Genomic DNA, 14,234 nt, shown 5'->3' with positions numbered 1-14,234 from the left:
CCAAAAACCAAACAACCTATCATATGGTAGACTGTTACTTTGGTGGCCCCAAATGAATCATTCCTCTCAGTTTTGCACCCCTGATAGTTCCCTTCTCTTGAATCTGGGCTGGCCTATGACTTGCTTTAATCCTTAGAATTCATTTTAGGCCTATGTCTTAAGAAGACAATAGCTTCTACTTTTGCATTCAGGGAGATGCCACTGTGTTGGAAGTTTGACTTCTCAGACTTCCAAGCTGTGAAAAGCCCAACCTAACCACACGGAGGAGCACTGAGGCCTTGGCTAACAGGTCCTGTTGAGCTCCCAGCCAACAGTCACCACCAACTCTCCAGCCATGTGAAAAAGGCCATCGTGGAAGTGGATTCTTCAGCCTCTACTGTAGTTACTTTGGGTGACTCTATGTGGAGCAGAGATAGGCTGTTTTCTCTGCTCAGCTCTGCCCAAGTTGCAAAATACAAGCAAGTAAAATGTTTGTGGTTTTAAGCCATTGAATTTTGGAGTACTTTGTTGTCTGGCAGTAGATAACTGAAATAAATTTTAATGTTATGTGAATAGGTTTTTGTGCTTGGGAAAAGAGCATCTCCTTACCACTAAAGCTAACCGAGGTCTGCTTATATTAGTTTGCACTTATTTCTGATATTTCTGTGTGTTTTTATTGCCTTTTCATGGGAATTGGTCCTATTTTCCGTTATAGATTGTACATTTCTAGAGGCAGGGAACAAGTCTCCTATCTTTTGCACTTTTTCCCCCTCATTAAGCTTTTTTTTTTTTAATTTTATTATTTATTTTTATTTTTGGCTATGTTGGGTCTTCATTGCTGTGCGTGGGGGCTACTCTTCATTGCGGTCCGCGGGCTTCTTACTGCAGTGGCTTCTCTTGTTGAGGAGCATGGGCTCTAGGCACGTGGGCTTCAGTAGTTGTGGCACGCGGGCTCTAGAGCACAGGCTGAGTAGTTGTGGGGCACGGGCTTAGTTGCTCCGTGGCATGTGGGATCTTCCCGGGCCAGGGCTTGAACCCGTGTCCCCTGCGTTGGCAGGTGGATTCTTAACCACTGTGCCACCAGGGAAGCCCCATAAGCTTTGTTTTAATGGAACTCAAAATTCTGTGACAGATTTTTGGTCAAGTTGTTTCCATTAAAAAGTACTGATTTTCATACACACTGCTATATTTAAAATAGATAACCAACAAGGACCTACTGTATAGCACAGGAAACACTGCTCAGTGTTCTGTAATAACCTAAGTGGGAAAAGAATTTGAAAAAGAATAGATACATGTATATGTATAACTGAATCACTTTGCTGTACACCTGAAACCAACAAAACATTGTTAATCAACTATACTCCAATATAAAATAAAAATTTAGCATGCCGCAACTAAGAAGCCCACATGCCGCAACTAAACATCCCACATGCTTCAACTAAACATGCTGCAACGAAGATCCCGCATCCCAGCACAGCCTAAATAAATAAATAAATATTAAAATAAAATAAAAAATTTTAAAAATTGTTCAAAAGGGGAAAAAAAAGTACTGATTTTAAAACCTAATAACTTAAAACTGCCTTACAGAAAACATATGGTCCACAAAGCATTCTCCTTTCCTTCTGAAGGTTTTATGATGCATGTTATCATTAAGCAGTCTTTTTTTTTTTATTGGAGTATAATTGCTTTACAATGTTGTGTTAATTTCTGCTGTACCATTAACAAGTCTTTTACTATTAAACTTAAATGGCCAATTGAGACAAACAGTTCTGAGACTGTTCTTCCACCACTGATTAAGACTGGAGTGGCAGGTATTGGGGATAATATTCATTTAGTCTCTGAGCTTTCTGGGAAGACTTGGTAACCTTGCCAGCTCTAGCTGCCTTCTTGTCCACTGCTTTGATGACACCCACAGCAACCGTCTGTCTCATGTCATGAACAGCAAAATCGCCCAGAGGAGGATAGTCAGAGAAGTTCTCAACACACATGGGCTTACCAGGAACCATATAAATGATGGCAGCATCACCTGATTTCAGGAATTTGGGGCCAACTTCCAGCTTTTTCCCAGAATGACCATCAATCTTCTCCTTTAGCTCAGCAAACTTGCAAACAATGTGAATGGTGTGACAATCCAGCACAGGTGCGTATCCAGCACTAATTTGGCCTGGTTGGTTCAAGATAATCACCTGAGCTGTGACGCCAGCTGCTTCCATTGGTGGGTCATTTTTGCTGTCCCCAGCCTCATTGCCACGATGAACATCTTTGACAGACATGTTCTTGACATTGAAACTCACAATGTCTCCAGGAAGGGATTCACTCAAAGCTTCATGATGCACATCAACAGACTTTACTTCAGTTGTAACATTGACTGGAGCAAAGGTGACCACCATGGCAGGTTTGAGAACACCAGTCTTCATTCGACCCACAGGGACAGTACCAATACCACCAATTTTATAGATGTCTTGGAGGGGCAGACGCAGGGCTTGTCAGTTGGACGAGTTGGTAGCAGGATGCAATCCAGAGCTTCAAGCAGCATGGTTCCTCTGTGGTTGCCATCTTTACAGGTGAGTTTCCATCCCTTGAACCAAGGCATGTTAGCATTTGGCTCCAGCATGTTGTCATCATTCCAACTAGAAATTGGCACAAATGCTACTGTGTCGGGGTTGTAGCCAATTTTCTTAACGTAGGCGCTGGCTTTCTTAACGATTTCCTTGTATCTCTTCTGGCTGTAGGGTGGCTCCATAGAATCCATTTTGTTAACACCAACAATTAGTTATTTCACACCCAGAATGTAGGCCAGAAGGGCATGCTCACAGATCTGCCCATGCTTGGAGATGCCTGCTTCAAATTCACCAACACCAGCAGCATCGATCAGGACAGCACAGTCAGACTGAGATGTGTCTGCAATCATGTTTTTGATGAAGTCTTTGTGTCCTGGGGCATCAGTGATGGTCACATAGTACTGTTGGTCTTGAATTTCCACAGGGAGATATCAATGGTGATACCACGCTCACGTTCAGCTTTCAGTTTATCCAAGACCCGGACATACTTGAAGGAGCCCTTTTCCATCTCAGCAGCCTCTCTCAAAATTTTTGATGGTTCTTTTGTCGATTCCACCACATTTATAGATGAGATGGCCACTAGTGGTAGACTTGCCTGAATCTACGTGTCCAATGGCAACAATGTTTTTAAAAATTTATTATTTTTGTCTGTGTTGGGTCTTCATTGCTGCACTCAGGCTTTCTCTAGTTGCGGCGAGTGGGGGCTACTCCTCATTGCGGTGCAAGGGCTTCTCATTGTGGTGGCTTCTCTTGTTGCAGAGCACAGGCTCTAGGCGCGCGGGCTTCAGTAGTTGTGGGATGTGGGCTCAGTAGCTGTGGCACGTGGGCTTAGTTGCTCTGTGGCATGTGGGATCTTCCCAGACCAGGGCTTGAACCTGTGTCCCCTGCATTGGCAGGTGGATTCTTAACCACTGCGCCACCAGGGAAGTTCCCGTTTAAAGTGTTTTAAAGAGAGTATATAATGAAGTGTTAGGTAACAAAATACATATTAACTGTGAGTGCAAAATTAATAGGGGCCACAACAGTCACGGAAAATTCATGAAAGAGGAGAGTGGATGAGATTTTGGCTGGTGCTTCCAGGCAGAGGGAGTAAAACAACAGGCCTGTGGAGAATAGTATGAAGACTGGTCTGCAATGGAGTTAACCCTGTAATTCCTTTACAAAGACTTTATCCTAAGAAATTAACCAGAGTTATATTCATAGATGTTCATTACAGTGCTATTTAAGTTGGTAAAAACTGGAAACAATCTCTATTTTGTTTAAGAGTTTCTCCTAAGAAAATAATAAAAAATACCAATATTCAAAGATGATCATTACAGTGTTATTTAAAATGACAAAAATTGGAAACAATCTACATTTTAACCAATAGGGAAATACAAATGGCTTAGGCTACATTCATTCAATAGAATATGTGTTCATTTCAAAACATATTTTTAATTATAACAAGTTGGCAAAATATTTATGATTTAGTAAAATATGTATATAATTATGTAAAAGAAGCAGAATGCAAAACTATAAGTACATTATGCTGTTAATTTTGTGAAAAAAGAAATGCATGTCTTAGGAAAAAAGCCTGAAAGAAAATACACCAAACATTTTATATGAGGATAATCTCAAGGTGATGTAATTATGGGTGATTTTTATTTCCATCTTTACATTTTTCTATAGTTTTAACACTTTTAGCAATGATTATATATTTTGTTTATATTCCTAGATACTATCTGTATTAGCTTACTGGGGCTGCCGTAACAATATACTAGGCACTTAAACAACAGGAATTAATTTTCTCATAATTTGGGAGGCTAGAAGTCCAAGATCAAGGTATCAGCAGATTTGGTTTCTTCTGAGGCCTTTCTCCTTGGCTTGCAGATGGCAACCTTCCCTCTGTCTTTACATGGTTGTCCTTTTGTCTGCACATGTTTCTGGTGTCTCCCTTTGGGTCCAAATTTCCTCTACTTATAAAGACAATGGTCACATTGGATTAAGGCCCATCCTAAAGACCTCATTTTTACTTAATTGCCTCTTTGAAGACCTTGTCTCCAAATACAGTTACATTCTGAAATATTGGGGGTTAGAATTTCAACATATAAATTTTGGGGAGACACGATTCACCTTGTAGCACTATTTTAAAATGTAATTGGTATATTATTGAAAATATGAGAAACAAAAAATGGGGCAAGTGTGAGTAGAATAGAAAGATATATGGTGGCTAATGGTGGGAGAACAGGTGAAATAACAATGCTACCTAAATTATTTTTTTCTTTTTTTAAATTGAAATATAGTTGATTTACAGTGTTGTGTTAGTTTCAGGTAGACAGCAAAGTAATTCAGTTATATATATGTATGTGTGTATATATATATATATATATATATTCTTTTTCAGATTCATTCTATTATAGGTTATTACAAGATATTGAATATAGTTCCCTGTGCTATACAGTAGGTCCTTGTTGGTTATCTATTTTGTATATAGTTGTGCATATCTGTTAATCTCAAACTCCTAATTTATCCCTCTCCCTCCTTTCCCCTTTGGTAATCATAAGTTTGTTTTCTACGTTTGTGAGTCTGTTTCTGTTTTGAATTAAGACCTAACTTAATTTTTTACATTCAGTTCTCTCTGTTCAAATAACTGGTGTAGTTTCTGTCTCTTGACTAGACTCTGATTTTTACAGTAGTGGAACTGGATTTGGGGAAGGTGTTGGGTTTAGTTTTGGATATCTGAATTTGCAATGACAGTGGGATATTCATGTAGAAATATCTTGTACCTAGATGGAAAAGTGACGCTGGAGTTTGTGGGAGAGATGGGAAACTGAAAACATTTGTCATTGTCAGCACTGATGTGATGATGGAAACTGTAAGACTACTTGAATTCTCTGGGTGAGTGGTGTGGGGAGCCAAGAGCAGATGGTTGACCATGGTCTCACATATACTCACAAAGAAGAAGCAAAATTGTTTTAAAAAATCACAAACTTGAACATATAATGATGATTTTATGATAAAGCATTGATAAATGAAGCTCATACCAAGTTTTTTTTTTTTTTTTTTTTTTTTTTTTTTTTTTTTTGGTACAGTTAACTTCTTACCCAACCTGTGTTTCCAAGTCTATCCCAATATTGGGGCTATTGTGACAAATCAAAGCCTAGGAACCCTGGAGCTCTTACTTTTTTCCCCAAGACCTTTGGGGAAAGCCCGCAGGTCACATTGAAGGCAGTGACTTACCTTTCCTCTTTTATCTTTTGGTTTTGCCAGTCTGCTAACAATACTATAGTGGTACTGCAGAACATTATAAAAATTATGAGAAATTTTTTTTGTAATAGGTCTTTATTGGAGTATAATTGCTTCACAATACCTTGTTAGTTTCTGTTGCACAACAAATCGAATCAGCCATATGCATACACATGTCCCTATATCCCCTCCCTTTTCAGCCTCCCTACCATCCTCCCTATCCTATGCTGCTACTTCCCACCAGCCAACTATTTTACATTTGGTAGTGTATATATGTCCATGCTACTCTCACTTCGCTGCAGCTTTGACCTCCCACCCCATGTCATCAAGTCCATTCTGTATGTCTGCCTCTTTATTCCTGCCCTGCAACTGGGTTCATCAGTACAATTTTTTTTAGATTCCATATATATGTATTAGCATACAGTATTTGTTTTTCTCTTTCTGACTTACTTCACTCTGTATGACAGACTCTAGGTCCATCCACCTCACTACAAATAACTCAATTTTGTTTCTTTTTATGGCTGAGTAATATTCCGTTGTATATATGTGCCATATCTTCATTATCCATTCATCTGTCGATGGACATTTAGGTTGGTTCCATGTCCTGGCTATTGTAAATAGAGCTGCAATGAACACTGTGGTGCATGTCTCTTTTTGAATTATGGTTTTCTCAGGGTATATGCCCAGTAGTGGGATTGCTGGGTCATATGGTAGTTCTATTTTTAGTTTTTTAAGGAACCTCCATACTGTTTTCCATAGTGGTTGTATCAATTTACATTCCCACCAACAATGTAGGAGGGTTCCCTTTTCACCACACCCTTTCCAGCATTTATTGTTTCTAGCTTTTTTGATAATGGCCATTCTGACCAGCATGAGGTGATACCTCATTGTAGTTTTGATTTGCATTTCTCTAATAGTGATGTTGAGCATCTTTTCATGTGCCTTTTGGCCATCTGTATGTCTTCCTTGGTGAAATGTCTATTTAGGTCTTCCGCCCATTTTTTAACTGAATTGTTTGTTTTTTTGATATTGAGCTCCATGAGCTGTTTGTATATTTTGGAGATTAATCGTTTGGCTGTTGTTTCATTTGCAAATATTTTCTCCCATTCTGAGGGTTGTCTTTTTGTCTTGTTTTTGGTGTCCTTTGCTGTGCAAAAGCTTTTAAGTTTAATTAAGTCCCATTTGTTTATTTTTGTTTTTATTTCTGTTACTCTAGGAGGTGGGTCAAAAAAGACCTTACTGTGGTTTATGTCAAAGAGGGTTTTTCCTATGTTTTCCTCTAAAAGTTTTAGAGTGTCTGGTCTTACATTTAAGTCTTTAATCCATTTGGAGTTTATTTTTTAAAAATTTATTTATTTATTTATTTATTTATTTTTGGCTGCATTGGGTCTTCGTTGCTGTGTGCGGGCTTTCTCTAGTTGTGGTGAGCGGGGGCTACACTTTGTTGCGGTGCACGGGCTTCTTATTGCTGTGGCTTCTCTTGTTGTGGAGCACGGGCTCTAGGCGCATGGGCTTCAGTAGTTGCAGCACATAGGCTCAGTAGTTGTGGTTCACGGGCTCTAGAGCACAGGCTCAGTATTTGTGGCGCATGGGCTTAGTTCCTCCGCAGCATGTGGGATCTTCCCGGACCAGGGATCGAACCCATGTTCCCTGCATTGGCAGGCGGATTCTTAACCACTGCGCCACCAGGGAAGTCCCCATTTGGAGTTTATTTTTGTGTATGGTGTTAGGTAGTGTTCTAATTTCATTCTTTTACATGTAGCTGTCCAGTTTTCCCAACACCACTTATTGGAGGGGCTGTCTTTTCTCCGTTGTATGTTCTTGCCTCCTTTGTTGTAAATTAGGTGCCCATATATGTGTGGGTTTATCTCTGGGCATTCTATCGTGTACCATTGATCTATATTTCTGTTTTTGTGCCAGTACCATACTGTCTTGATCACTGTAGCTTTGTAGTATAGTTTGAAGTCGGGGAGCCTGATTCCTCCAACTCTGTTTTTCTTTCTCAAGATTGCTTTGGATATTTGGGGTCTTTTGTGTTTCCATACGAATTCTAAGATTTTTTGTTCTAATTCTGCGAAGAATGCCATTGGTAGTTTGATAGGTATTGCAATGAATCTGTAGATTGCTTTGGGTAGTATAGTCATTTTCACAATATTGATTCTTCCAATCCAAGAACATGGTATATTTCTCCATCTGTTTATGTCATCTTTGATTTCTTTCATCAGTGTTTTATAGTTTTCTGAGTACAAGTCTTTTGCCTCCTTAGGTGGTTTATTCCTAGGTATTTTATTCTTTTTGTTGCAATGGTAAATGGGAGTGTTTCTTTAATTTCTCTTTCTGATTTTTCGTTGTTGGTGTATAGGAATGCCAGAGATTTCTGTGCCTTAATTTTGTATCCTGCAACCTTACCAAATTCATTGATTAGTTCTAGTAATTTTCTGGTGGCATCTTTAGGATTTTCTACATATAGTATCGTGTCATTGGCAAACAGTGACCTTTTTACTTCTTCTTTTCCAATTTGTATTCCTTTTATTTCTTTTTCTTCTCTGATTGCTGTGGCTAGGACTTCCAAAACTATGTTGAATAAGAGTGGCAAGAGTGGACATCCTTGTCTTGTTCCTGACAACTCATTCAAACATCCACTGTGTGCCTACTTTGTGTCAGGTGTCTGTTATATGTGTAGTTTACTGCTCACAGTTGTTCTAAGGCTTTTCTCTCCTTTGGTTCCCTCTGGTTGCCCCTCAGTACCTGTACCTTCTTCTCTTTTGACACGGGCCCTTACCTCCTACTTTCCTAACAAAGAAAAGAACCATGTGAGGTGAGTCTTTTAATCCATTCCAAAATAACTCTGTTTCTTTCTCCCCATCTTAGAAGAACTGAACTTCCTCTTTTTAAGTTTGAACTATCCTTGTGTTCTCAATCCTCTTTGTTTTCTCCCTCTTCGTCCTTATGGGTGGTATAACAGCTAGAATCAAAGATTTCTCCCTTAAATATCTTCTTTTTGTCTAGCTTAAGCACCTTTAATTTCCTCTTCTCTCCTTGGCCTGTAGACATAATCTTTTTTTCTCTGTGCTGGAACACACACACACACACACACACACACACACACCCCCACACACACCCACACACCCCAAAAACCTTTGTTTGACCTTGATGCAACTCTTAGCCTATTTTTCTAACCCTTTTATTGTTGCAGGTTTATAACGGAGCAGGAGCCTATGGGACCTTCCCCAGACAGGCCCTTCCCCCATATCCAATGTTTAGCTTATCTCTGAAGTACCTAGATAACAGTATTTGATGCACATTTCCTGAGTTGTTGTACAGATGTGAAACACCGCCCCCCCCACCCCCCCCCACCCCACCCCCCGCCCCAAATGGAAGATGTTAACTACTTGATGACCTTTAGCACATAGCCCCAGGCATCCTGGAGCCTAAGGACTAATAATGTTAACCCCTGTGACACCGCCCTGTTCCCTCACCATCAGCCAATCAGAGAATTGTGCATGAGCTGATCACATACCCTGCAACTGCACCCTGCAACCGCCCTCCCTCACCTGGCTTTTAAAAATGCTTTGCCAAAACCCTTCTGGGAGCTCAGGGTTTTTTTTGGGCATGAGCCACCTGTTCTCCTTGCATGGCCTTGCAATAAACCTTTCTCTGCTCCAAGCTTTGATGTTTCTGTTTGTTTGGCCTCACTGTGCGTCAGGCACAGGAACTTGTGCTAACAGGTTTAAGAATGAAACTCCATTCTCAATGCACAGTCACTCCTAGTTCTGCTCTCTTGACTCCTGCTGCTCCTTCAGCCTCTGTCCCTGGCATTCAAACTGGTCACCGAAAGGCAGTCCTGGCTTCCTAGTCACGAGGCACAGTGGGTTTTTCTCAGCCCTCCCTGTCTTAGCTTCTCTGTGGTATTTGACACTGTTGATCCCCCTTTTTTCTAACACTCTCTTCTCTTGATTTTCATAGCACAACATATGATTTTCTTCTCATCTTTTTGCTCTAACATTTTCAAAACAGTTTGGATGACTAAATGTACTGAGCCTAACTTCCAACATATCTGTTGCAGTTTGATGGGGTCAGGAAGGAAAAAAGCTGATTGCTGCTCAAATAGACTTTGTAGGATGTTGTCCAATGATGTTAAAAGCTTCCTCACTTGGAAGGTCTAGATATTTGATTGTGTCCAAGGCTGGTTAAAGTAACCAATCTTATAAGAGACTAATGCTCCCTATGTAGTGTCTTCCCTGAGCAGAGCTTGCCTTTCCAATTCTCTTTATTCCTCTAAGTTTCAATCTTTCAGTTTCTAACATCTCAGATATATTAATTCCATTGTTGAGCAGTGGTCAAGCTCTCTCTTCTGATTTTTACTTTTTATTTCCTAATGATATGTATTGACTTTACTTGTCAGGTTTTCAGAGTTCTGGAGGTGTTTGCTTGTCAACTCAGTGTTCTATGTAAGAAAAAAGCCCCACTTTGTTTGACAGGCTTTTCTCTCTTCTTAAATGTAGGAGTTATTTAACATAATCTAGATTTTGAAAAGTAGAATGCCTCATGGAGATTTTATGTTTGTTACTCAAGATGTAGAAAATAGAGTTCATTTTTGTCTGAGAAGAATTTTCTCTCCATAAATAAAAAGTGATTACTTAAAAAGTCATCATCCTATTGAGACTGGATAAGAATAAGAAAAAATAACCTGATCTTATAAACAATTTCTTTTTGTATTGTGCTAAGTTATAGGTGAACTTCTAGTTCTTACTGTTGTTAGTTGATACTTTAACACGGAGCCTTCAGCCAAATGAAAAGGGAACCGTGCGTGGTGAGTTGATGGAAAATGGAGTCTTTACGGCAAAGAAAAACGAGGTCTGAAGTTATTTCTCTGTGAACTTTAACTACTGTTTCTTCCTGATTTCAAACATGGCAGGTTTTAATAGAGACAACATTCATCCCTGCTGTTGTCATTTACTTTGAGTTAACCATTTATTACTGAAACTTAAAGATAAAATCTAGGGAGATTTCTCAACTTAAGGTTCATAGCCTTTCTCTAATTTTCCCTCTTCTCTTATGTTGTACTGCCTTTCCCCTATACATTTGTTGTACTTGGGTACATTGTGAAGTCCAAATTCACATTCTATTTTTATTTCAGTATGAGGGAATTTCAGAGTATAAGGTCACTTGGCTAGTAATAAGTCAGGTCAAGAATTTATCCTAGATCTCCTATTAGCCAAATTGAGAACAGTTAGAACCTCAGAATTAATAATAACATAGTAATCCACTAACTAAAACAATCCATGAATCCATACTGATGTACACAAATGAATGAATAAATATATAAAAGGTAAAGAAGGGAAAATCTCCTTCCAGCAGAACGCCAACTAATAAATGTGATAAATGAGGAAGGAATGATGGAATTAGAAAATCACCATTTGGCAACCACCATATTAATAATTGCTTCAGGCAAGAATCATCAAAGGAAGCTAAAATTTGTGGGGGAGTTTGCTAAGGAACATGACACTTACATAGTCTCAAGATTATCTAGTGATTACACAGGGAAAAGTAGTAATTTTACAGTGGCACAATCTGGTAGACACTGACTTAATCAAATAATCAAAATTAATATTACCAATAAGGAGACCAAGTAGCATCATGTACCTCTGATGTGATGCATTGACAAGTTGGCATTCCTGCCAAAAATGCATAATCTGAATCTAATCATGAAGAGACATCAGACTAATCCAAACTGAGGGATTGTTTACAAATAACTGGCCTGTAGTCTTCAAAAAAAGTCAAGGACATGAAAAACTGATTAACTGTTCCAGATTAAAGGAGAATAAAGACACGTGACAGCTAAATGTAACATATAATCCTGGAATTGGAGACTGCACTTAAAAAAAAAGGAAGGACATTGTGGAACAATTGATGAAATTTTACTTGGGACTGTAGATTAGACAATGGTATTGTATCAAAGTTAAATTTCCTGATTTTGATAATTGTATTGTGATTATATAAGAGAATGTCCTTGTTCATAGGAAATGCCCATTGAAATATTTAGGGGCAAATAGGTACGACGTTTGCAACTTAATTTCAAATGGTTCAGAAAAAAATGAATACACATACACAGAAAGAATAATAAAGCAAATGGGGCAAAATGTAAACACTTGGTGAATCTGGGGAAAGAGTATATTGGAGTGCCTTGTATGATTCTTGCAACTTTTCTATAAACTTGAAATTATATCAAAATAAAAAGTTACCAAATAAACCCAATTCTGAATTTTGGGGGATTAATTTTTTTAAGTAAAATCTTTAATTGAAGTATACTAAGCATACAGAAGAGCACAGACACCAAAAGTGTACAGCTCGATACATTTTTATGAAATGAACCCCCCCATGTAATCGTGATCCAGGTTAGGATCTAAATTATTACCAACATTCTGGAAGCATCCTTCCTAGTCATTACTCCATCCTTCCACTGCAAAGGCAACCTTTATATGACTTCTATTATCATGGTTTAGTTTTGCCTGTTTTTGAATGTTGTGTAAATAGAATCATACCATATGATTATTTTTTGTGTTTATTTTTTCCCAACATTTTGTCTGTGAGAGTCATTTCTTGATGCAAGTAGCTGTAATTCATTTGTTTCTTTTTTATTCTTTAATATTGCGCTGTATTTAAATAGACCATAATTTATTTACCTGTTCTAACATTGTTGGACACTTGGGTTGTGTAGTAGGCAGTCTCTAAGATAGCCCCTAGTGATCCTTGTCTCCTGTTATTCATCACATTGTGTAATCCTCTCTCCCTGAGTGTGAGCTGGACCCAATGACTAGTCTCTAATGAATAGAATACGGCAAAAGTGATGGATTTTCACTTCTGTGATTAGGTTGCAAAAAGGCTGTGGCTTCCATTGTGGGTTCTCTCTCTTAGTTTGTTTACCTGGGGGAAATCAGTGTCATGTCATGAGTCAACCCTCTGGAGAAGTCCAAGTGTTGAGAGATGAATGAGCTTGGAAGCAGATTCTCCAGCTCCAGGCAAACCTTGAAATGACTGCACCCCAATGGCTGACAATTTGACAGCAACATCATGACAGACTAAGAGCTAAGCCACACTGGATTCCCGACTCACAGAATCTGTGAGATGTTAATGTCTATGTTATCAGCTGCTAACTTTTGGCATAATTTGTTTTGCAGTAATTGATAACTGATAGAGATTTTTTTTTTCCGGTTTTTGACCATTACAAATAGTGCTGGCCAAACCTTCTTGTATGTGTAGTGCACATATGTGAGCATCTCCCTTGGGGGGTATACCTAGGAGAAGAATTACTGAGTCATAGGGTATATTTATGACAGCCTTACAGTTTTCCAAAGTAGTTGTACCGGTTTATAACCCCACAACAATGTATGAGAGTTCCTATTCTTCTATACCCTTGGTAGCACTAGGCATTATCCATCTTTTTAATTTTAGTCAGTATGGCATATCATTTAAAAATATTTTATCTTGAGATAATTTCAAACTGAGGGAAAAGTTGCAAGAACAGTACACAAAACTTCCATATTCTCTTTACCTAGATTCCCTAATTTTTAACATTTTACCATATTTCTCTTTCCCTCTAATGTATATGATGATTCTTTCTCTGAGAACAAGTTGCAAACATAATGACCCGTCCCTTAAATACCACAGTGCATTTCCCCCAAATAAGAGCACTTTCATATATAATCATACTATAACCATCCAGAATCAGAAAATCAACATTGATACAACACTATTATTCAATCCATAGACCCTGTTAAAATTTGACAACTATCCCATTCTCTTCCTCTTTTCTGTGGTCTAGAATCCAATCCAGTATCATGTTGCATTTAGTTGTCATGTCTCTTTAATCTCCTGTAACCTAGAATAGTTCCTTAATATTCCTTAATGTTAATGTCTTTCATGACCGTTGACAGTTTTAAAGAGTATACACGTTTCATTCTGTTAGTACCGTTGATTGGGGTTTGTCTGATGCTTCCTCACATCCAGACTCAGGCCATACATTCTTGGCAGGAGTACCACCCAACCCCCCCAAAACAAACAAACAAACAAACAAACTGATGCTGTGCTCTTCTTAGAGAATCACATTGGGAGATATCCAATGTCAACCTGTCCCTTTGCTGATGAGGTTAACCAAGATCACCTGGCTAAGTTGATACTGCCAAGTTTCTCCACTGTGATGTCATCATTTTCCCATTTGTAATTTAATAGTGTTTTGTAGGGAGATAGTCCAAGACTATCCCAATATCCTGTTCCTCATCAAACTTTACTCACCAATCTTAGTATCCATTGATGACTCCTGCCTAAATCAGCCACCAATATGATGGCTGCCACATGGTGATTTTTAACGTCCATCATTCCTTCTACATTACTAGATGACATTCAATTGTCAGAAAGCACTTTCCCTTCTTTTTTTTTTTTCTTTTTCTTTGGTATTTGGGATCCCAG

General features: G+C 38.6%; 1 pseudogene; it reads right to left on the bottom strand.

Annotated features, from left to right (window-relative positions):
- Window positions 1–1,772: 1,772 nt before the first annotated feature.
- On the bottom strand, window positions 1,773–3,163 carry LOC133084677 (elongation factor 1-alpha 1-like; annotated as a pseudogene).
- Between the last annotated feature and the right edge of the window lie 11,071 nt (window positions 3,164–14,234).

Source organism: Eubalaena glacialis, chromosome 2 (assembly GCF_028564815.1).
Source record: "Eubalaena glacialis isolate mEubGla1 chromosome 2, mEubGla1.1.hap2.+ XY, whole genome shotgun sequence".
Lineage (NCBI taxonomy): Eukaryota > Metazoa > Chordata > Mammalia > Artiodactyla > Balaenidae > Eubalaena > Eubalaena glacialis.
The sequence above is the reverse complement of the archived record's forward strand: the minus strand, read 5'-3'. Positions and strand labels throughout refer to the sequence as shown.